Source organism: Lissotriton helveticus, chromosome 1_2 (assembly GCF_964261635.1).
Source record: "Lissotriton helveticus chromosome 1_2, aLisHel1.1, whole genome shotgun sequence".
Taxonomy (NCBI): domain Eukaryota; kingdom Metazoa; phylum Chordata; class Amphibia; order Caudata; family Salamandridae; genus Lissotriton; species Lissotriton helveticus.
In genome coordinates this window covers 63,349,662-63,373,261 of record NC_136058.1, presented here as the reverse complement: position 1 = coordinate 63,373,261, position 23,600 = coordinate 63,349,662, and the positions used below count along the sequence as shown (strand labels likewise).

Here is a 23,600-nt window from a genome sequence, read left to right as displayed (position 1 = left end):
CTCTGTTGATCAGAGTGATGCTTTTTTCTCCGTAGGAAATGAATCCATCGCAAAATGCGCAGATGTGTTTTACATCACCAAATCTCATTTGTATATTTGGCACCATCTCCCTGCCCTCTGGTCCCGTTACTTCCGGTACAACAGATCTTCTGGCCATAATAGGGAGATTATCTAGGTCGTTCCGAAACTGTGCAGCACTGTAGTTGTTAGGATGCCACCTAGTCATATGGCGATGCATTGTGTAGTTTCCGAAACTGTATTTTTTGTCGGTCCCTCTGGACAGTCTATCTTGACATATAAGGCAAGTTACGTATCTTGCATTTACTTTTTTCTGACCTTTGGGAATTTTAAAAAATTGCCAAATGAAGTTTTCTTTCCGGTGAGACGTCCTGGGCTGCTCAGGCAAAAACTGCCTCTCTTCGTGCTCGTCCTCCTGTTCCTCTTCTTCTTCTTCTTGTTGAATTATAACTTGAGCAGGTGGTCCACTCTTCCTTGGATGTGGTGGAGGTGGTGGTGAAGCACCAGCTGAAGCTACTAAAGAAGCCATTGCTCAGTGATCACAAAGGGTCTTTCTCTCACAATGATGAAAGTCAGAGTGAGGAAAGAAGGAGGGATTTTCATCATTTGGGAAAAACAAGAGTTCTCAACCAATCAAAAGTGTTCATTTTAGATTATATGACCTAGTCTTACATCATTAGGAAACCAAAAGTGAAATGAACCAATGAAAAGTGTTATTACCAAGTAACATGACTTGCTGTGTTTACGTTAAGCGCTTTGCAGGGCCTCCCGGTTTGCTTCCAGAAACCTGCGCTTTGCGACTCGCTTCGCGTACCAGTTCGCTAACGTAGTACGTCATATGACGTATCACGCGACAACGTGAAACGTCATGCGGACGGGAGGCGTCACGATGTTGTTTTGTAACGCGGCACTTGCGGTAAAGAAACGTTTACCGGCTCGCGGTCTATTTCGCGGCATCAAGGTCAGCTAACGGGAAGCTTCCCGAATTGCGAAGCGGGAACGAAGAAAAAAAAATATTTAAAAAAAAAATTATTCATAAACATATAAAATATATTTTTGGATTTAAAGAAGAATACATTTTACAGCTACAGATATTAGCTGTTAAAAAACCAATGAAATTCACAGAAAAAACCATAGGTTATGGACCATATATAGTTAGGAATTAGCATTTACAAAACCTTGAAAATTCACTGAAAAAACCATAGGTTATAGACCATATATAGTTAGGAATTAGCATTTACAAAACCTTGAAAATTCACTGAAAAAACCATAGGTTATAGACCATATATAGTTAGGAATTAGCATTTAAAAAACCTTATTTTACTCACACAAAACCATTGAAATTCCATATATAGTTAGTTGCACTAACTATATATCGCGCACCCGCAATCCACTGCTGATCATGTCACATATTACATCATTCATGACATGGTCAGTGACATCACTGATGACATCTCAAATGACATCACTGATGACATCACTGATGACATCTCATTTGACATCATTCTTGTGCTAATACGATAAACCTCTTCAGACTCTAATATAACCTTAGATACACTCAGTGTATACAGACACTCACACACTGCCACTCATCCATGGAGTTACTCACACACCCAGTCAGTCATGCAAAGAAACAATCTCACCTCCATTTCTTCAACTATACAGTTAAACACACCTTACTTATTGAAACATATACTAACACATATTTACTCTCTTATACAATCCCTGATACAAGTTCACAATGATCGATACAACCACTCACTCATTCAGTGGCTCTCATGCACAGTTATTTATATATGCCAACTCTCACATGTACTGTGTTTTACATATGTACTTACTATGACATGTAGCATTGAGATATCCATTCACTCATCAATACACTCATGCACACAGTCAACTGCCCATGTAGCTGTTTCCACATGCACTCTTGAACTCATACACCTAGTGAATAAACTGCTCACACATCTATGCATAGAGTCACACACCTTCCAGCCACCCCCACACAAACTCAATCTCCCATAGAAATACTTGGGCAACCAATTAATAACACATATAGCCTCTCGTATAGCTAATGATCAACACATGCAGCAGTTTACAGAACAACAGACATAATGATGCACAAATTAAGACAGTTTAGTCACTAACCCATGCATTCAGTGAGACACATTTAATCACTCACTCATACAGTCAGTCATGCACCTACTAAATCCTTCATCCAGACACTTATACATCCACTCAAGACATATTTTAACTTTACAGAAAAATACAGTCACTGGATGTTGTCATCAGTGATGTCATCAGTGATGTCATTTGAGATGTCATCAGTGATGTCATCAGTGATGTCACTGACCATGTCATGAATGATGTAATATGTGACATGATCAGCAGTGGATTGCGGGTGCGCGATATATAGTTAGTGCAACTAACTATATATGGAATTTCAATGGTTTTGTGTGAGTAAAATAAGGTTTTTTAAATGCTAATTCCTAACTATATATGGTCTATAACCTATGGTTTTTTCAGTGAATATATATATATACAGACTAAATAAATGTTTATGCAATTAGGGCCTTTTGAAGATATAAAAACAAGAAGGCAACTTGTAAAAGAAGAAGCCAGACAGTAGTCCCCTCTGCAGAGAGTACACATGTTCGCATCATGCACTGATTCAAATTGTATGTGATGTGAATGTTATTTCGATTTGTAAAGAACGGCTAATCACACGTGAGGGTATCCAGGTGCTAAGCAAGAGTGTAGGCCTTATGGAGCTCTTGGTCGAACCACCAGGTCTTTAGTTCCCTCCAAAAGCCAACAAGGGATGGGACGTCCTTATGTGATGCTGGATGTCATTGCAGCACTTGGCGGCGATGTAGGAGAAAGAACGTCCCCCTGAATGGATTTGGTGGATGTTTGGGGAACTTGTGAGTTCACCAGAGTACTGTACACTGTTCTGCTAGAGTTACAGGTTACCTGACTCCAGGCTCAGTATGTCACCGCTCATCTTATAGTAAGCCTGCCAAAATTTACTCACAGTTGAAGTTATTTTTGCTATGCCCAGTTCCCAGGAAGGCTTCTCAATTGGTTCTCGGGGGACAAGACACACACGAGGCCAAAAGAGTTGTACATAGAAAGCTGTTGGACAAATACCTGTAACTTCGGTTGATTTTATGTGCAAGATGCTCATTACTGTTTATCCTGAAGCTCTACGGTGTTGCAATTTTTGTTTACAATCAATAAAGATCGATTTAAAATACAAAATGTTATCGCTGTTTACAATTCTGAAATCAACCGCTTCCAAACTCATTGAAGCTTTGAACTTTTTGGAGCTATTTATAATTAAAAATATAACATTTTAGATCTATGGTTCACTTACTGGATTTTTGTCTCAGTGCCATTTTATTCAATATTTATTTCTCCTTGTTTCTTATTCGGTTTGGGACTTTATTTACTGGTTTCTGTTTTGACTTTTACTTTTTTGGTATTCAATAAATACTTTAACCCCTTGTGTGCTGGTGACGGAACCACTTCGTCACCAGCCACAGGCGCGCTGTGCTAATGACGGAGTTGTTCCGTCACGGCGCCCCGCCCACGCTACCGCAATTCCGCGCCTCGCGGCGCATTCTATTGAGCGGGCGGGGCCGTGACAGAACCACTCCTTCACAAGCACAGCGTGCCCGTGGCTGGTGACGGAGTGGTTCCGTCACCAGCATGGCAGCGCCACGTGGCCCTCCTCCCCCCCAGCGCTGCAGCGGAATTAAAGGGGTTAAACATTGACCTACGTTAAGTCTGTTTACTCTGTCCCATAGCAACCACAGGGTTGAGCTCGGGTTAACTTAGTGACTTTGAGGGTTCACCCTGACGAGTTGTGAGTATTCCTTAGCAGGGGCAGTCACCCACCCCAAATAATAATTCAATTTCTTACACTTGTTATGAATTATTTTCAGAGAGAGCTGTAATTTTATTTGAAGTTCTATATACTCCTATTTATGCCATAATCATATTTAAAATGTTTTTTTTAGGAGGGTAGTTAGTGTATGCCTTTTTGATACCTCGAACAATAATGTGGGACTCTATCCCTGCCTGCCATGAAGATATGACTCCTATTTTCCCTTGATGGATTAATTGCCACTTACTTAGAATCGAGCTTGAGGCCCATTCCCATGCAGATGCTGTGGTTATTTTCTAGGTAGGCAACCAGAAATAACTCTTAAACTCTCCTATTTTTACAGAATCGGACTCTTCATCATTGACATCTCCGAAAAATGATTGCACACTTTATTAAGATGAGTTGCATATCCTATAAATTAGTCAGATGGACACTCAGTTATTTCGCAACTCCAAAACAATTTGCAAATAAAATGTTTTCAAAATTATCTTCTAATGCATTGTCTATATAACATATGGACTGAATATCTAGTTGAAATTGTTGTCTAAGGGAAGTCCTTTGAACAGAGTTTATGGACCGTTTATGCACACAAATTTAAAAGACGTGTCCCTCCCTCCTTTCCATGACGGAGGCCTAAATCAGACTTTCTTGTGTCAAAACCAAATAATCACATTCATTCAATCCATACACCATAACTTCATTACCTGTCTTGTGAAATGTGCTGTAGAGTTTGGCATTGTCTTCTTAGTATGGACCAGCATAAAGTCCTTATTTTCTAATCTATCCTGTCTGAGAGCAGTGACTGCTACTTCCTTAAACTCAGATAAGAAAATTAACACTGCTATAGTTTTGTGCGTGTTGAGACTGTTTCTATGGTGAATATAATAGCTCACATACCACAACTGTAAGCCACTATAATGTGATTACCTTTACTTCCATTGGCCCTTTCTATCTGTTTTGATAGTAAGTATACTTACATGTGCGCTCAATACAGGTTACAAATGAGAAAGTGGCCCTCTGTCCTGGGCACCTCCACAACTTATTCAGTTCACTCCAGCGGCCAAAAGCTCAGACTGTAATCTTGATGGCCCTTAAGGCTGGGTGCATTCACTCCACACATCTCCCTTTTCACTCCTCATCCACACTTCCTCATGGCTGTGAAACAAAGCAAAAGGGTTGGGTAAAAATGTTTGACACATTTTACAACTAAAATTCGCCTGTTTTTTTCTCTGCCTGCTTCTTTATGGGTGGTGGAAAAAAAACAAAAGCATTGTGACGGGCCAGGCAATGTATTTAACTTGATGCTAAATGTATTAATGAAAATACATTGCCTGGACCCCTGACGGTGCATATAAAACCAATTTTCCTAGCAGGAAAGTCTGTATGCTGCACCTGCCTGCACTGTCCTTTTGATGCTCTAGCAGTCAAGCACAACACACAAGCTCCCCTGCTGGGAAAGTTTCTTAGAAGAGCACGGTCATGGACCGGTTAGTGTAATTACATTAATATAATTACTTTTATAATGACTGATAATGTAAAACAAGAATTAATTCATTCTTGAGCAATCGGATACAAAAACTGTGTGGGCCTGATTTCATAAAGGTAAACTTGCACTCTTGACACTGAGGACTGTCCTATCTTTTTCTGTGTGGATACTCCGCAGTTGTAAAGATACTACTCGTAAAATTAATTTTGTGAATAGCAAAAAAATGTACACGTATACAAAAGTGTAAGTTTACCTTCATGAATCAGGCCCTGAAAACGTCGAAATCTGCTTACCTGATTAGAAAAAAAGATGTTCCCACCCTGCTCAGCAACAGTGCTGGTTCCCATGAGTAAACATTGACGCTAATAGATTCTCATTAAACTTGTAGCACAAGAAGTTACATTGCAACAAGGTGCTTGATTCAAGCAAGTTTATTTTCAAAATGTTCTGCAAATGAACACCAAACTGTAATTTCAATTTACCAGCCCTGAGTCCTGATTGTGGCATTTATACAGTCATCCAATAACTCTCTACTAGAAAAGTTGCACTAGTCTGCACAACGTGTTTCTGGGTGAGCTCCTTATGGGCAATCCTGCAACAGCTGCTTAAAAATACAATGGTTTCCTTGTATGCGTCTCTACATGTTTACCATAAACATGCACTCATAATAGCATTGCCTATGAATTGTTTGGTTTTAAAGTACACACAATGTAAAAACGAGATCAACATGTATAAAACCTTTCTCTGTACTTTGGTTTACTGGTTTTCAAAACATAATATGGCATATGAGGCCTCAGACTGTACAGTAATACTCTCTATACTGTTACTCACTTTAATTAAACATTTTTGGAAAATGGCCCTCTCTGAAAGGTCACCCCAAACCTTTTACCTCCCCCCCCCCCTTTTTTTTTATGACCTCGTTTTTGTTGGCTTCAGGACACTTTACGACTGCTAACCAGTGCTAAAGTGCATGCGCTCTCTCCCCTAAACATGGTAGCATTGGCTCATACCAAATTGGCATAGTTAAGTAAAGTACCACTACATGTGCCCAGGACCTGTAAATTATATGCCACTAATGGTTCTGCAGCACTGATTGTACCACCCACTTAAGTAGCCCCTTGACCATGTCTCATGTCAAGTTAAACTTCTTGCCAGGCCTAAACCTTCCTTTTCAATACATATGTCACCCCTAAGGTAGGCCCTGGCCAGCCCAAGGGCATGCTGCAGGGTATTTTAAAAAGTAGGACATGGACGTTTAAGTTTTATATGTCCTGGTAGTGAAAAACATAATACATTTTCCATTACTGCAAGGCCTATCTCTCCCATAACATAATATTGGGATTACAATGTATAAGTGTAATTTCCAATTGGGAAGAGATTGGACCCCCACGTTTGGTGTCTCTGGGATCACAATTTATAATCATAACTTATGGTGAGTTGGATTTTAAATTGTAATTCTAAAAATAACACTTTTAGAAAGTTGCCATTTTCTTACTTTAGCCATTTGGTGCCTGCTGCCTGTCTCTGATTGCATGTCTGGGTTGTGTGACAGCACAGCTGAGGGTAGGACAGCCATTGACGGGGTGCCAAAGCACCCAGTATAGACTGCCGCAAAAATCACACCCCAAGTGGTACAGTCATTTACGTCTGGCACTAAGTCTTTCTGCAAAACTAATCACGAGGATCCTGTGTTTCTCCACAGTTGAAGTATTCGGGAATACTGCCTCCAGTTGGTCAAATTTCTCGGCAAGCCAAAAGGGCATCTCATCCCTATCTTGGGGACGCTTGCCCATAATCGCATTAACCATAACCGGACTAAGTTTCAATCCGGTCGGGCCAACTGGATGCGCCGCACCCCCCGGGGCACCACCCGGGAGGTTGCAGTAAACTTAACCGCATGCGCTAGCGGTTTTCCCGCTGCGTGCTGCGTTTTTTAAAATACCGCGTTACCTGACGAGCTGAGCTCGTCATGAGCGTGCGAGCGGCACAACTCATGACGAGCTCAGTTAGTCATGAGCGCGGAAGGGGTTAATGAACCAGACCCCGTAATACTGTCACTGCAGAGGCATAAAGGGGTCTCCGTTGTGGAGCTGTTAATTGTGCCGCATTAGGGTGTTGTGTATTTCCTCTAGACAGCCGCACATAAAGGGAGCTTAGATGTGATTTGATGGGCCATCTGTGTCCTGATGGCCAATTCTGGGCAGGATGAGAGGGATGATCTGGCACAGCCTCACGCTTACACCTGAATAGGCTGTGTCCTGTCCCTACACAAAGGACTGCTTAACCCCCTGCAGTGAGTCTGGGGCCAGGCAGGAAGGGAGGGCCTCTGTGCACTTCAAAGACTTTCTTTGAAGTCTCCCCCACTTTGAAAGGCACCACTGGGTTCAAGAACTGGACATCTGACCCAACCACTTTAGTACAGTACTGGACCTGTGAAGACTCTGCCAAGAAGAAGGTCTGATGTGCTGCCAAAGGACTGCCACTGTGCTGGACTGCTGCTCTGGAAAAACGGCCTTTCTTCTGTGCTGCCCTGCTGCCTGCTCTCTGGCCTGACTGAGAAGGACTAGACCCACATAACTTGAACCTAGAGTGTCTCCAAGGGCTTGGTAGCTTGCAGTGGCGGGTGGCGACTTAGGAAAGTGGGGGGTGTAAAATTTGTAGAGGAATGACCTTTGGCGAGCGAGCATAGCTTGCGAGCCTAACCGCCATATGGGAGGTTCAGGGGTTCTCCCCAGAGAAAACTTTGAAAAAAGGGTGGGAATTTTGTGCATTTTCAAGCAAATTTAAGAAAGCACAAAGGTAAAAGACAAATGTTAATGTGTAGTAATGACATGAATAAAGAGATTTCATATGATAATGTTGTAGGTAGCTGCTCATTCAGTATAACCACAGAACTTCAAAACAGACTTTGTGATAAGAATGCTGAGTACCTCACATTTCCTTATGATATACCTATAAAATGAAATCTACAAAGGAAATGCATGTTTCAAGTTATTGTGATTTGTTGGACTGGACACAATAAGACAGCAAGGAATAAACATTAAAAGGCAGTAGGGCACCCTATGAGGAGGCATGTGTTTTGAAACTCAATTTAAAAGCATGCATCAGGATTTAGCATCGGTCTATGATGTGAAAACAATGTTAAAATAACAGAGGGAGCATGTTTCACACAAAACTCTAGAGAGAGTGTCAGTCCATCTAAATGGAAGCAAACCAGGACTACAAGCACCATGATAACACACTATGTCAATTAAAAGAACAAAACTAACGAAGTGGTGCTCTATTGAAATAGGGTGAGATGGCAGGCAGCTCTAGTTGACTGCTCTGTCAAACGTATACAGCCCTTGCTCTCTGACTGACCGCCAATGTCTATAATGCTTGTTCTCATGTTCATTGACATTGCCAATGCTTGTTCTTATTTCCATTCTCAGTCGCTGTCCACATGAGTCCTGCTTTCGCTCTCATGGGCTCTCTTTTCCACTTAGGCTTCACTTCAGCGCCTTGAAACAACCCATGCTTTAGCATAAGTGCTAGACAAGCAACCAACATGAGAATATCCTGCTTCCTCCCTCTCCCTCTTCCTTCCCCTTCATGTCCTCTTTTCCCCAAGTTCCCTGTCAGCACTTATGAACACTTGATTTTTAGGCATAAGTGCTACACAAGCATCAGTACGCAAGGGTCTCTTTTCTCTCTCTAGCCTGTTGTGACTCCCTCGTCTTCTATATTCTTCCCTGCATTTATTGGTCAATCGCAATGATTTCATTTTCACCAACTACTACTAGGTCCATTAGCAAACATGGAGGCCCATCAGCCAAAGGGTTGCAGCACCATGCTGGCGGACCCAAGGAAGCGAAACAAATAAAGATCCCCCAATGTGCTGGGAAAAAACTCACATGGGAGTTTTCTTTACAATAGTAATTAACTCGGGGCAGTCCTCAGGCTATATGTTTCTTCCTGTGTGAACGAACACCTCCTCCAAGACAAGTGCATTTGTGAAAAATGTAAACATTTGGTAGTGTGTTTAATACTAGATTTTTCTTGCACGCACTCTCGCCGTATTGCTTCAGTAAGCACTAAAACTCATTCTAACCTCACTCTCCAGAGTGCAATACGTATAGAGTGTGTGCAGTGAAAAACGAAATCATTTGGAGCTGTATTGCTCACACATCACCAAATGTTCTTGTTATTCTTGCACGCACTTAGAACACCTCTTCGCGTCCAACCCTATGCTAATTACTGTTGTGCACTCCCGTTCACATTTAAATAATTAACCACAATTAAAATAAAATCGTTCTAGAGTGAAATTATTTCATTCTAGTGATTCTTCAGTGGCGCGCGTAACACGCTGCCAGACTCCATTTATTAAGTCAATGTCCGGCAGCGTGTTGTGCGTGCCACTGAAGAATAACTAGAATTAAATCATTTCATTCTAGAACGAGTATTTTTTTTTTCCAAAATCATCGTCAATTAATTAAGAGTAATAATTTAGCGGGGTCCTGCTTTTCTTCACTGCTCTGGACTGACCCCATCTGGAAACAGAATCTCGTATTCCTTGTCTTTCACTGACTTAATTAGTGCATGCTGCTATCCCTGGTGTGAATCTACACTCCTCACTACAGTTGGTATTTTTCTCCCCACCCAAGGGCTTGCCTATCAAACGTACAACAGGGCCACAGGGGCACCGGGTCTATGGGTGCGAGTGGCCCACTAAAATCCAATTAAGACTGGTTTTAACTATCAAATGAGGGGAGGGGCAAATTTAGCTTCTTGCACGAGGGGACATGACATCCTTGCGTCGCCGTCACTTCCTCTCTATAAAACAGACCTCTGCCCCCCCCCATACCCCCCTTCTACCCACTGTCTTGATGAATGCCCGCCCGGCCCTGCCAGCCATTTAATTCCGACAAACTCTGTCTGGCAGATTAGAAGTAGCCAAGGCCGGAGCCTGCCTGCTCCATTAGGCCTCTGCTCAGCGCTCGGAGCGGCTGTAATCGGAACTGGCTCGGAAGAGACCGTTGTGGTCTGGGCCAAAATAGCCATATTGCTTGGTTCATACACACTGTTTTCGCCCCCCTGGGCCCTGCTATAAAGTCCCCGCGCGCACTCCTAGAGTGAGAGCCACCACCCCTCATGTGTCTTCGTGAGCCGAACACCCAGAGCCCGCCGCCAACATTCTAGCTTGAATGCGCCACAAATAATGTTAATGCTGATTGATTATACTGCTATAGCAGCGCCTTGTCAGTAGAGTAAGCACTATATAAATAATAAACACTGAATATCCTCTAGAAGTTGCAAATGAACTTATTATCCAGCTCGATAATACTCACTGTACAGTCAAGCTACCTGATCCTCAATCCTACAAGCTCGATGTTCTCTCGCTCCGGGCTTCAACTTGTGACTCGAATGACGCAGGCAAACTGGAAAATGCTGGATTGACCCCTCCCCCAGACCCCAGCCCACCAATCACTTCAATGAATAACTGTTACTGGGTCTCTCTCGCGAAAGAGAGAGAGGCCACTGCCACACCCAACTATTTTCTCAAAGCCAGACTAGCCTTCCCCCAGCCATTGGAATGAATGGGGAGCTTCGGACTCCTCCCTGGGCTTTACGAATAACGCCCAAATTAAAAGCTGTATTCTGGCAGTGATACACAGATCCTATCTTTCATCACTGCTCTGCTTTCTGGCTTTAGGTCGAAGAAATCTTCGCCCAGCCAAAAGCATGTGCAGCAGAGCGAAGAGCCATCATCCCCCCCCCCCCACCCCCCCTCAAAGAAAAACCCTGATATGCCCATGTTTGTTCACCGAGCAGCCAGCACAATTTATTGCTGGCTGCTCGGTGTTCCAGCTCACATTTTTTTTAATCCCCCAAGGGTGGCATGGCGGCGCCCATCTCACCCAGGAACACCAGCCGCCCCTGCTAGCTTGCCCCCTCTTCTAAGCCTCTGGGACATTAAACACTTCAACTCACCCTGCTACAGCACCTGGACTTTGCTTGCTGCAAGTCTTGCCCTGCCAAGTGGTGCCAGCCCAGTCCTGTGCCCTTGGAAGGGAGTATAAAGTGCTGCTCCTGCAAGAATCAATGCATCTACACTGTTGCGCTGCTCAAAACAGATGCCTCTCTATTGACGCCAACACATCACGTCAGCGGACTGCTCGACGCATCTCCTACTTTGCGTGGCTCAGAACAGGTGCTTCCCCATCGACTGCGGCTGCATTGCTGCGGCTGTGAGGATCAAGTAAATCGCTTCATCAGCTGCTTGCCACATTCCCTCCATTCCCTATGCATCTTGACTTTGTGCAGATCTGAGCCGATTAATGGCTTCCATCGTAAGGATTGATGATGCATCACCTCTACTCCCCCCCCATTATTCTCGATCTCAACAAATTTAAGATACTTTTTTAGTGGGCCAATGCTTCTCCCTGTATCCGAACAGTGCTCCTTCGTGATCGGCCTGAACTTTCAAGCAACCAGATATCCCCGGTTAGTTCTATATGCTTTTAAGCAGAACATTTCAGTTTTTTTCTTTAAAAATTAATAACACGGGTTATACTTTTGGGATTTTTGTCATTCCGGTCTAGTTTTGTCCACAAAAAAATAAGCTATTTTCTAAACTTGTGTGTAGTCTTTTGGTGGTGTTTTCAGTGTTACTGCTTGAAATGTTGCACAAATACTTTACGCATTGCCTCTTAAGTTAAGCCTGACTGCTCTGTGCCAAGCTACCAGAGGGTGAGCACAGACTAATTTATGGTATGTTGTTGACTTACCCTGAGGTTACTGCCTGGACAGGGTGCATATTCCTCTGCCAACAAGGAACACAATTTCTAAACAAAACTCTGAAAAAACTTCCCTTATTCATTTACCGAATCCTATATCCAAATAAACAAACACCAAACCAACTCTGTATGGGGTCCTCACCCCATGTATCACAACTTCATTACATGTAAATGTGTCTTGGTCATGCATAACTGAAGATGCACTAGTTTGGTCGAAGTTCAGCCTGCTTTCTATTCCAATGACAAAAGCCCTCCCAATACAAAGAAGTTACACTACCTGCGTTAGACTTCATGAAATGAAGGTTAAAGGGAATAAAGGAGGATGGTGGGAAATAGCTGAAATACATCTGTTGTCTAGTTTTACATTCACCACTGTTAGAATAGCACACATGTTCACAAGGAATAAGAGTACTTTTTATGTATTGAAGAAGAAAATTAATAATCTCGTTTGTGCATTCTCCTGGCTTCATATGTTTTTATAACTTTTGTATTATACAGAACCTCAAATATTAAGTCCTGTCCGCAAGTGGTTTGTGGTGTTAGCACAGTTATCCAATGAGATCTAGTGCCAGTTTTAAATATACCTTGGTTAAATGGTTTTCTGCTTGGATTGGGATCAAATCATCTTCAATTTCATCTGGCATTGTGCATGGTTTCGAACAATGAAAGTAAATATGTAAGAGTTGTGAGTATCCCATTGATGCCTGTTTTCAAAATGTACAAGCTCTCTGCAGAGTCATGGATTTTCTGATTGTTTCTACTAGCTTTGTTTTTTAAATTGGATGCTTGCTCCAGAAGATTTTCTTGAGTAGCCGGTATGTGCTACATGACCAAATCATTCTCCTTTTTGCTTCATTGCATCTTTTTCTGATAGGTGAATTTCTTGTAGGAAATGTATGTCTGCTTTGAGTTGCTTTTGCTTTTTATTACATTGTTCAAGGCAATTACCTTCAGTGAGATATGCTGTACTGAATTTTGCATTTTTAGTAAATGATCTTTGAAGTGCACAAAAGTAATGAAGTCAATATATCGATAAGAAATTTTGCAACATTGCTTAATGGACCAGATGAATAAGCTAAAGGTGCAATAGGTGATTACAATAACGAATGGTAATAAGTTAAACATTTAATCTGAGTAACCAGTGTTTACTAAATATAATAAAGTATACGCATTTTCCCTGGTTAGGCAGAATTACTACTCCACATAAGTATATATCATACACTACTTATGAAGTGTAACAACGAAGCTCCTATCCTTCTCAAGGAAATATTGAGGATGAAATGATAGAGATGATACTTATGTCCGTCTCATCTAAAATATGAGATGAGTGACCATGAGCTGATCCCTTTCGTCTATGACAAGTAGGTTTTTGGACCTATTTCACATTAACTTTGTTTACATCAATAGCTAACCTCTGTGTTTGCATTGCTTGTTGTTTGTCTTTGGGGTTACAGATGCGTTATTATGATTAGTGTGCTTATAGATGCATATATGTGATGTGACCCCAGAACCTGTGATCATATTTTGACAGGGTTAAGTGGACATTTGAGTTTAATTGGATGTTTGGCTATTCCCAGAGGTTTGCAGATTCAGTATCTAAATAAACCACTATACTTTTCCATGCATTCAAACAAATAGTCCAAGTCCCTCTTTCTAACTCGTGTGCTGGTTTGGTGTGGTAATGCCTTCCAATGATTTCTGGTACTGTGGCGTGCGTCAGTTGGTGGGTGCGCATGCTAATTGTGCTTGTTTTTGTCTGTTCCATGGTATGCAGGGCCAAATTGTGCCTGATTTTACACAACAAAAAGCATTTGAGCAAAACTTAATGTGGTGCACAATTTGTGCCCAAATTGTAATTTGATTTTGATTCTAACTTTCTTTTTAATGGTGGTCATTACTAACCCTGGGCAAAGCACTATGCTACGCTTGCGAAGTTTGCGCTACTTCGCACTATGCACGTGGCACAGTGCAAACACGCGTAGCGTAGCTGTCACTTTTTGCTTGCCCGTGGTCCTCAGCGTCAAGTTGCCGACCGCGAGCAAGCAAAATGGCATCCCGGCGAGACTTTTCCCCCATTCGCGATTAGCAACATCAAGTTGCCGATCCCGAGCGTGGAAAATAAACCTCCCGGCGAGATTCTCAACGCGGGGAGGTCAGGTTTCCCATTTCAAGTGGTCGCATATGCTTGCGACCGCTCGCGGTGAGAAACTACCAGTCCGCATTGAGAAAGTTGCAGCTCGAGTAACAATGTACTCGAGCGGCAGAAAACCACAGCTCGCACTGTGGAATATGCCGTTTTCAATGATTGCACAGTGCTGGATGCTTGTCCGCACTCTGCAATCATTGAAAACGGCATCTTGCACAGTGCGAACAGGCTACTACGCAGTTTGCGTAGTGCTAAGCGTAGCTCGCAAAGTGCACTTTGCGTAGCTTCGCGTAGCGCTACTTCGCGATCTACGCCCAGCCCTAGTCATTACAGAACAATAAATATGCTTCCTCCAATTTGTAAAAAAGTGATGTGTATTTTTAGAACGTTTGGTTTATTTTCTGTTAATCGAACCAATTAGAGATTACATTGAATGTTAAGCCTTTTTAAAGCAACTTGTGTTGTATTGGAAAAAAACAAATACTGAAGAGAAACAATATTATATACCTCTTTGTATTGTTACAGGATGGATAACCTTGTGAGGCATAAAGATCCTCCTCCCCACCAAGGAAGCCCAGGCGTCCAGAGGATGCTTGCTCCGATTAAGAGGCCAGAGGATGAATGTAAGTGTGTTTGGTAAATTGATTTGTTATGAAGTGCAAAGTATCAACTTGCTTTGTTGTGTCTCGCTTGCTGGGCATTTATTCAGAACAGGATATTGAAATAAATTAAAAGTGCTTTTAAGATGAATGAGCACGGATACTGTCTGAAAATAAATTATACAGAAATCCAGGAACAAAACATTCCTTGGGTGGCATGTTAATAGAACTACAAGAGCTAATTGTTGTACAAGATTTGCCTTATCATTCCGATAGCTGAAAATAAGTTAGCATTTTAAAATTTCCATAATCTGATAGATTTGTTTTAATTCATTTTACTTTAGTACAGTGTAATGTGATTTTTGCGTCCTGCATTAAGAAGTCCATAATAGGTGTTGAATTCTAAAATGTGAAAGCATTTAGTCAGAGGCTCGGTCTTATATGTGAAGAAATATGTTCTACTTTCTCTGATTCAGAGATGAGAAATGGAGACCACTGCATGAAAAATTCAATTTGGGAGATTGTCTTTATTTTCTTTTAGAATTATTTTAAGGCCAGAATAATTGTAATCTCGAGGAATGTAAAAAAAATGAATACAAGCATAAAACAAGAATTGATTAATACCTTTGAGTAAAGAGACAGCGCAAGAAGGCCAGAAACCATCTAAAAGAAAAATCAATTATAGAAAATTGTATGCCTTGTTGACAATAAGGGGTGACTATTGGCACACTATTTTTTTCAAGATTCTGGAGCAATAGTTTTTAGATAGACATATTTTGGTGAAGAGGGGATGGCGGATTATTCTTATGTTTTTGTCTTTATGGAATATTGCAATTTCCCAACCTTAGAGACATACTCTAATGTTGCACAATACAACAAACTATTATAATGAAACCAAAGTTTTTTGCCAGCTGTTTCCAGAGTTGAATTGTTTGTCATCAAAACTGTTTGATACTTTCATAGTGTTTTGATTGATCTATTCACTACTTTAATAGGTGAGTAGTGCATGCACTTATTTCAAAGAGGCCGCAAATATTGTAAATACAGACGTGCCTGGGGGTTTCTAGAATGGTATTTTCTGCTTTGTTGTGCACCAACCTGCTTCAGATGCAAAGTGGAATCTGTAGTGCTTGTGTATTTCTTATAGATTTGTTATGTAAATCTTAACTTGACACTACATTTGGAAAAATATAGGGGAATAGATAAAGCAAAATTTGTAAGCAGTTCAGCTTGGTACTTAATTTTAAAATGTGGACCTAATCCCCCTGTATTATAATCCACAAGGAACCCCAAAATAAACACAATGAAGATATTACAACTCTCCTTAGAATGTTCTCCCTTTTTCAAAGCTCACTTGTGATTGTGTGCCTTTCCTTTGTTTCATCCCTCCTCACAGTTTGAAGTATTCTGATCATGTACTATTGAGTAATAACATATATTCCATAAGCAATAATATTCTGCTTGATATCCACTTGGAATTCAATGCACAGCATAACATCATACCAGTCATGATGCTAATCGCTGTGAACTGAGACCATATATAATCCAGTTTATGTTTTAAATCTTTATCATTGCATTCACACTGGGCCACCAATTTTGCACAATTGAGGTTGTCTATACATAGTCGGAAATATGCACTTCCTTAATATATAAACAAAAGTGAACGAAAGTTTTGTTTGAGAATAACTATAAGGTATGTTCTTATCTCAGCTATCTGATGCTTCTTCCTTTCAAAGTAAACTGAAAAATGTGTTAGATAACATGAAGGGAAGTTTCAATTCCATTAAGGACACCAAGGTGACAATTCATTTATTGCTCAGCAGCCCATCAACTTCAAGCAACTATAACAATGCCAGAGACTACGAATGTAAAGCTTACTCAACACCACAGTTGTCATATCCATAAGAGGTTTAAAGTGAAACTTTTTAAAGGTGGAATCTAATGCACAGTCTAAGCCCTAAGGATATCCTTCAACCAGCCTCCCCCTGTGAAGGTTTTTAAAGCCATCAGTCCTCTGGCAGAATGTGCCGTAAAAGCAGCGGTGCCAATGATTACCTAACAAACCCATCTGACAATCGTGGGGAGAATAACTGGCTTAAAGAAGTGTTTCAATGAAATCGATAACTGTCAGGATGACTTTCTCCGTGAGGGTCTCATAAGTCTGAACAAATCTCTCTACAAAGAGGTTGGTTGGTCTGGAAAGGACATGTATTGAAGTAGACGCTGACAAATTTCAAACTCCTTGATAAAAATCCATATTAAAAACGTGATTCGGGCTTTGTTTGGGTTAACTTTGTAGGTGTTTTAGTAACCAAAGTAAAGGCATTGTGTCCCTTTCTGTGAGCTAACGGTCAATGTTGGCATCTTGGTGCAGAGTTTGATCTGCGCATGAGTGCAAGTGGTTGACTAGAGGACGAGATTGAAGTTGGGGAGGAGAACAATGCATCATTTATTACTACCATTATCCACTGTTAATGACAATATTTGTAGAAAATATTTTTTTTGTCGGATTGTATTTGGCTTCTTTTGCCTACAGTGGACTGGGCTTAAGGGTAGAAAATCAAAAGCAGTGATAGAGTTGTGAGTTCAGTCTCCATCACTTGATTGATTGATTAAAGAAAAGGTTTTGTGTCGGAGGACGTGAAGTCCAGAATGGTACCCTTGATATTCATTGCAAGAGGGACATTGAGTGTCATTACTTAGAGGGGTGTCTGCTGAAGGTGTCATTCATAGCCTTGGTAGAAGTATCACTTGTAACTTTTGGGAGTCATTGCAGAAGATGTTGCTGGTGTGGGTGGTGGGAGCTGTTCCAAGTAAGTCAGACCTTTTGGGGGATGACAGTTCATTTGTTGCAGGATGCTAGTAGATGAGGTGAAATGTGACTGTCTGTTTTACTGACAGTGGGAAGTGGCAGAGGTGTTTGAAGGTGCAGTGAAGGATAGAGGACAACATGCACAGGGTCAGCAAGTATGTGTATCCTTATCTGGCCTATTTCTCTTTGGCAGAGAAAATGAATACGTCCTTTGTACACATGCAACTTATTTGTAATAACTTTCATATTGTCCAAGAATATACATGGACAGTAATTCCCGCACTCAATGATGTTTATGCATCACCATAATGTAAATAATATTCCTGGGATGTTTTTTTTCCCCTGTTCATGGATACCTTTCACAACCCCAGGTAAAGTATGTCATGCCTGTTCATGTACAATTGTGATTAGGCCTGGGCGGCAAATTCCGTTCCGCTCGTGGAATTAGCGTAATTTCGCATTCCGCGGAGAACGCGAAATTTCCCAAAATTCTGCGTTCCGCATCTTCGGAATTTTTTGCTGGTTCACGTTCTCAAAATGCGTGTTCACGAGAAGTTTCTCCCCGAGCATGCCAAGAGTGATCGTGAACAGGAAAAACGAATTTCTGTGTGTTCGCAGAGATTTTTTATAGTTTCGCAGAACTTTGCTTAGCGCGCCTACGCAAATTCCGCCCACCCCTAATTGTGATCCCTAGCACATTGTAAATTATACTCCAATTTACCTCTGAATATTTTTGTCCCTCATTTGTTACATGCATTTATTATGTTTCCCTTAAGAAACGCACTTGTGTCTGTCATGAAATCCAAATATTTTTGTTTCTAAATTCTCTCACTTTCTGAGAATGTTCCTAGAAAATTAACAGCCTAATATTGACCGAAGACAACTGGGCAGGTCTTTCATCTGAAATTTTATATTTTCTCATACCCAGTGAATGTAGTTTTCCAAATGTGTAAACTTTTTCTAATAGAAGTGGTTATTGCTGCTTTTGTATGCTGTAAAATAGGTTTTTCAGTGGGATTCTTCAGATTACAGATGCTGTCCAATAGACATCACCAGTCTTCATACTATAATTGCATATACTATAAAAAACTTGCGAGCATGTTTCCCCTTGTAAATTTCTATGCAAAAAATTGTGTTGCACATAGTGCAAAACCCTCTCAATAGATTTGCATGAAACGTAGATGAGGAGCTTGATCCAACTCATGGTATTTTTTGTTCTGAATATCTGTCCAGCGGTTTTTGTGGAGAAAACAATTTGTGGACAAATAAGGTAGATTGAGATGTTCACAAGAATTAAAATCACAATTGTGAATCGTTAATAAAAGTCTTAAATTGTATATTTTCTTTATCCTGAAACTGCAATTTTTCATTGTTGAAAATGATATCCGATTGGTCATTGGGGGTTGAGTTGGGTGTGGGGGGGGGGCGTGCAGAGACATGATGTTTCTGTGCAAGGATGAGTTTGGAGCAGGAGATAACAATGTTTTTAAATAGAACTTTGCGCACGAAAAATGAGCTTAGGATGAGAATAATTAAAATGATGGAAAATGGTGCATGGTTTATTGGGCTACAGATATTGGATCTCCTAATGTGGAAAGTGCCCGATTGGCATTGGGGCAATAAATACATGGCTCCTGCTTTGGATGGAGTTCACTGCCTGTGCCCTAAGATTATGCACAATGGCTTCTTTGGCCACAGGCATTTGGTGCAGTATATTGCAGATTGCTATGGTCGGAGTTAAAAATCCAATCTGTACAGCAGAAGGTCCTGAACAACAGGTCCTGGTGCAATGTGTACTTTTCTCAAAAGAGCTTGGTAAGAGAAATAAAAAGGGGAATACAAGGACTTGAAGTATAGAAAAAAGAGATAAAGAGAAAGAGGAAAGAGAAAAGAAAGAAACACATGATAACAGGCAAAGTCATTAATTGTTCTGTACTCCCACCCACAGACACTAGGAGACCTGTTCTACCACCAAAAGTTCATCTTACCCTGACATAGCAGGTACAGCAAATTGGTCTTTTTGCTCTTGTCTTTGGTGTTTCCCACATTTAGTGCTGTATGGCAGCACCATTCATTTCTTAAAATGTTAAAGCATGAATGGGACAAAAATCCTGTTGAGAGAATATGCCTTTGGAAGTTTGCAGTAAGGGTTTTATTGTTTGTTTTTATTCATGGTTATGTTCTTAAAATGTTTTTTTTCCTCGTTTCTCTTTAGTGCCCTAATGGACTCACATTCCACATGGGCTGCATTTACCAGGATAGTGAAACAAGGAGGAGGTGTTCAGATCACAACATATGTTTGCATAACATTTCTAGTGAATGGGGCTCTAAAAAAGAACCAGGGGCAATTTAGCCTAAAAAGTACTTGTGCATATATTGAGGTATAGACTCGCATCTTGTGTTGTAGTATCTTGCTTAACAAGCTGCTAATCACCTCTCTCTAACTCCTCAGCACACTCTGTTCATCCCGGATGGGCTACCCAGATCAGATGAGTGAACAAAGACCCTGCTTTGCATCCCTTGCGGAATGTACTAGCCTAAAGGTTAAACTGCAGATCGGGAAATTGCAGAACAAGTGATATAATGGCAAGCCCCAGAACAGAGAACAGGACTTGCATGGAGAGAAGGGTGAAGCGGAAACATATGGGCTGCTGATGAAACGCAAGAAGTTTCCAGTAATGATACATAACAAAGCCTATGAACTAATGGCCTTTGTTCTATAAAGGCTATTTCTGCTTAAATATGTTTGGCACTTTCCAATCCTTTCCAAACTTTCTAGTGTTCTCTCTGAAGTGTCTCTCTACTATCCTTTGGCCCCACCCTTAACTCTCACCAGCCTTTCTGATGACCTCTCTCTCTGCTATCCTTTCATGAATCAAAATGGCTTTTGCTATCCCATGCTCAGTAACCGTGTATAAAATAAACAGCCTGCTGCGAGCAGACAGAAACCTCCTTGACCACTGTTTGTATATATTGTCTGAGTTTCCTCTACCCTCCTTTGCTGAAAAATCTAGAAGTCCACTGCCTGGTGATATCTCCAGGATATGACTCCGTTATTTCATTTTCAGTGTGGACAGATTATACCCATACAAGAGCAGCACTTCTTTGAGTGTTAAGCGGCATCCCTACAACCAAGAAGCCATTGAGGTGAAGCGATGCTGAGAGTTGGAGAATGGACTAGTTTAGGGGCCAGAAGAAGGCACCCGTCCATTTCTGACATGTAGGTACACACATATGACGTATCAAGAGTTGTGATAAGGGGTGTAACTTTGGGGGAGGGGTAGGTGAAGGAGCCAACATTGCATAATTGTGAAGTTCAAAGCAGAGGGAGGCAGTGCCTCAGGCTTTTGCTCCCTGGAAAGGTGCCAGCTTGATGGGCATATGTGCTCCTAATTCTCGGAATGTGCAGAGGGTCAGCATTGAGGCAAAAAGCAATGCAGTAGAATAAAGTACAGTTACGCAGCAGGAAGCTCGAAGCTTCAGGGTGTCCTCCACTGAGTCTGAGGTTTACTCCAGGTCAGAAGGTCCTTGTGTCATCATTTTATGAACCTTAACAAACAGAGGACAGACTTTCATAAAGAGGATAGGCTTTGACACTCAACCTTATTCCATCACCATGAAAGGAAACGATGGGCATGGCCATACCTTGAGATGACCTTACTTTGCATTGAGCATTTTAGAAATGCCTGTTCTTTGTCATATTCTAACTTCTCTCCCTCTAAAGGGAATCCATTGGATCCTAGCAGCATGTTACTGATCACGTGAAACAAAGTATACACTTCTGGATTACAAGGACGCTAACTGAGAACTGTTAATTTTGGTATTGCTAGTGGTAATAGGAAAGAAAAAAGAAAAACATTGTGCACTAGAAGATAAAAAATAGTTTCAATTATTTCCATGGAAAACAATTGATCTAGTTGTTTAAATAGAAGTTAATAGGACATAAACAAAATATGAAAAGAGACTAAAATGACAGAGCAGGTTTCCACAAGCCCAGATCCAGAGTAGTACTGGGATTGTAGGCTTGGTATTTTCTCATTGTGGAATAAGTTGTGTGTTCGATCTGGTCGGTCTGCTTTTTGCAGCTCTTGTGCACTGGATGTAGTGCACCTCCAGCCCCTTCCTTTATGCATGTTTCCCAGTTCTTTGCTACATCATCACACCTATGGCCTGACAGGGCAATCCTGTAAACAAATTACCAATGCTCAGTCTAGCGATTCACACTTCACAGTGACAACCTTTTGACCTCCCAAGTTGGTGGCTGGTTATGTATTAACACAAACTCTGCGGACATGGGTATTTTGTTTGTATGCAGACTTTCCTAATTTATTTATCAAGAGCACAAGGTCTGCTTCCTATCCTTTTCAAAGGAAACGTCTAGTCTTTGTAGAGGTCCACATTCAGTGGTTCAAAAGCAAAATAATGTGAATCTATTCAATTGGTAATTAGATTCCCTGCACTCCTGGCATTTTCTCTAATTTGTAACACATGTATCTAGTTGCATGTGGTCTACAATCAAACCCTAAAGCAGGAAAGCGATTGGTTCTCAAATAGATTTTTGTGTGCTTTATTGTAGTTGACTATGAATCATGCACAAGTGGACATATATTTTTTTCCCTATCTTAGGTTATTGAAGATAAAGATGAATGTAATTGGGCCTTCATTGATCACAGAATTGATAACCGAAGATTACCTAAATCTGTGTGGAGATTGTTGAATAATGAGGCTATTAACAATGATGTGGTGATTCCTAATAATTTGATTGTTTTAAACTATGCACCCACTAGTCCTGCGATTGACCTTCAGAATCGAACTCTTCATAATTAGAAAAGTAAACTTTTGTGAAAAATCTGGTTATTGGTCGAGGAAGGTGTGAGCCTTTCTCAAGCCACATCCAAAATTCCCATCAAGGTGAACCAATAAGGGTACTAAATTATCATGTGCCTAATTAACCCTCTGGTAGCTTGGCACAAAAGCAGTCAAGCTTGACTTAAGAGGCAATGTGTTCATTAATAATACAGCACACAAACAGTAATAAAGTGAAAACACACCACCAGAAAAACCCACAACAATTTAGAAAAATAAAGTACATTTTAATACATATTCAACACTAAAACAACAAAAATCCTATTTGTAATACCAGAGATATGCAATTTCAAAGTTTTAGGTAAACCTAATGCTTCAAAGCACAAAGAACCGACTGGTTATCTGGTCATGCCGGACTGGGACAAAGTCATAGTTTTTAGGCAGAGTGTGATGGAGCACGGTCCGGATACAAGGACCAAGTAAGGCCCGCTGATGATTGTACCTTAATGTTTGGATGTGGACCGTTGTGTGGTAGAACAGCGGTTCTGAAGAGCGATGCAAGGTCCATATCGAGGTTGTTTCGCAAAGCGGTCGTTCTGATAAGCTGTGAGATGTGCGATGCAGGCTTCCGTCGAGGCTGCGTCTGTTCCAATAAGCTGTGAGAGCTGCACTGTGGGCCGGTCTCAAGGCTGCATCACGCGGGGTTGGTTCTGATGAGGAGCTACAAAGCTGCCTCGGCTCTGGTGAAGTCCACAGCTCTGGTGGCAGAGCACCTTAGTTCCACTTCAAGTGCTCAGGACTGGATGGGCACTACTTAGGGGATTAGGACTCACGGCAGGCAAAATCCAGGTGCAAGTTTCAACATGGTTGAAGCCTTTTCTGTTCTTTAGGCTCTGATCAGGAGGCCAGCTACGAAGCCCTTGGAGTCATCTGGTGGTCCTGGGTTCAGGATGCAGGTCCAGTCCTCACTCGGGCAACAAGGTAGCAGAGCCATCTTTGCAGCAGAGCAGCCCTTTTTCTGAGTCTTCCACAGATCCAGAAGTGACCTGAAGAGTGGGTCAGAAAGCTCAA

At 41.3% G+C, this 23,600-nt stretch overlaps 1 protein-coding gene across 5 annotated transcripts in view; it reads left to right on the top strand.

The window, feature by feature from the left end:
* The window catches only part of LRRC7 (leucine rich repeat containing 7), a 2,053,453-nt gene that overhangs the window by 150,849 nt on the left and 1,879,004 nt on the right, over window positions 1-23,600 (top strand). For 2 of the 5 annotated variants that reach the window (XM_078668793.1, XM_078668795.1), the window contains exon 2: window positions 14,838-14,935. The gene's annotated coding sequence lies outside the window, so the exon portion shown is untranslated. Of the gene's footprint in view, window positions 1-14,837; window positions 14,936-19,671; window positions 19,725-19,938; window positions 20,676-23,600 lie in introns of those variants that run through there. The other 3 variants (XR_013603484.1, XR_013603481.1, XR_013603483.1) reach the window with 3 other exon arrangements.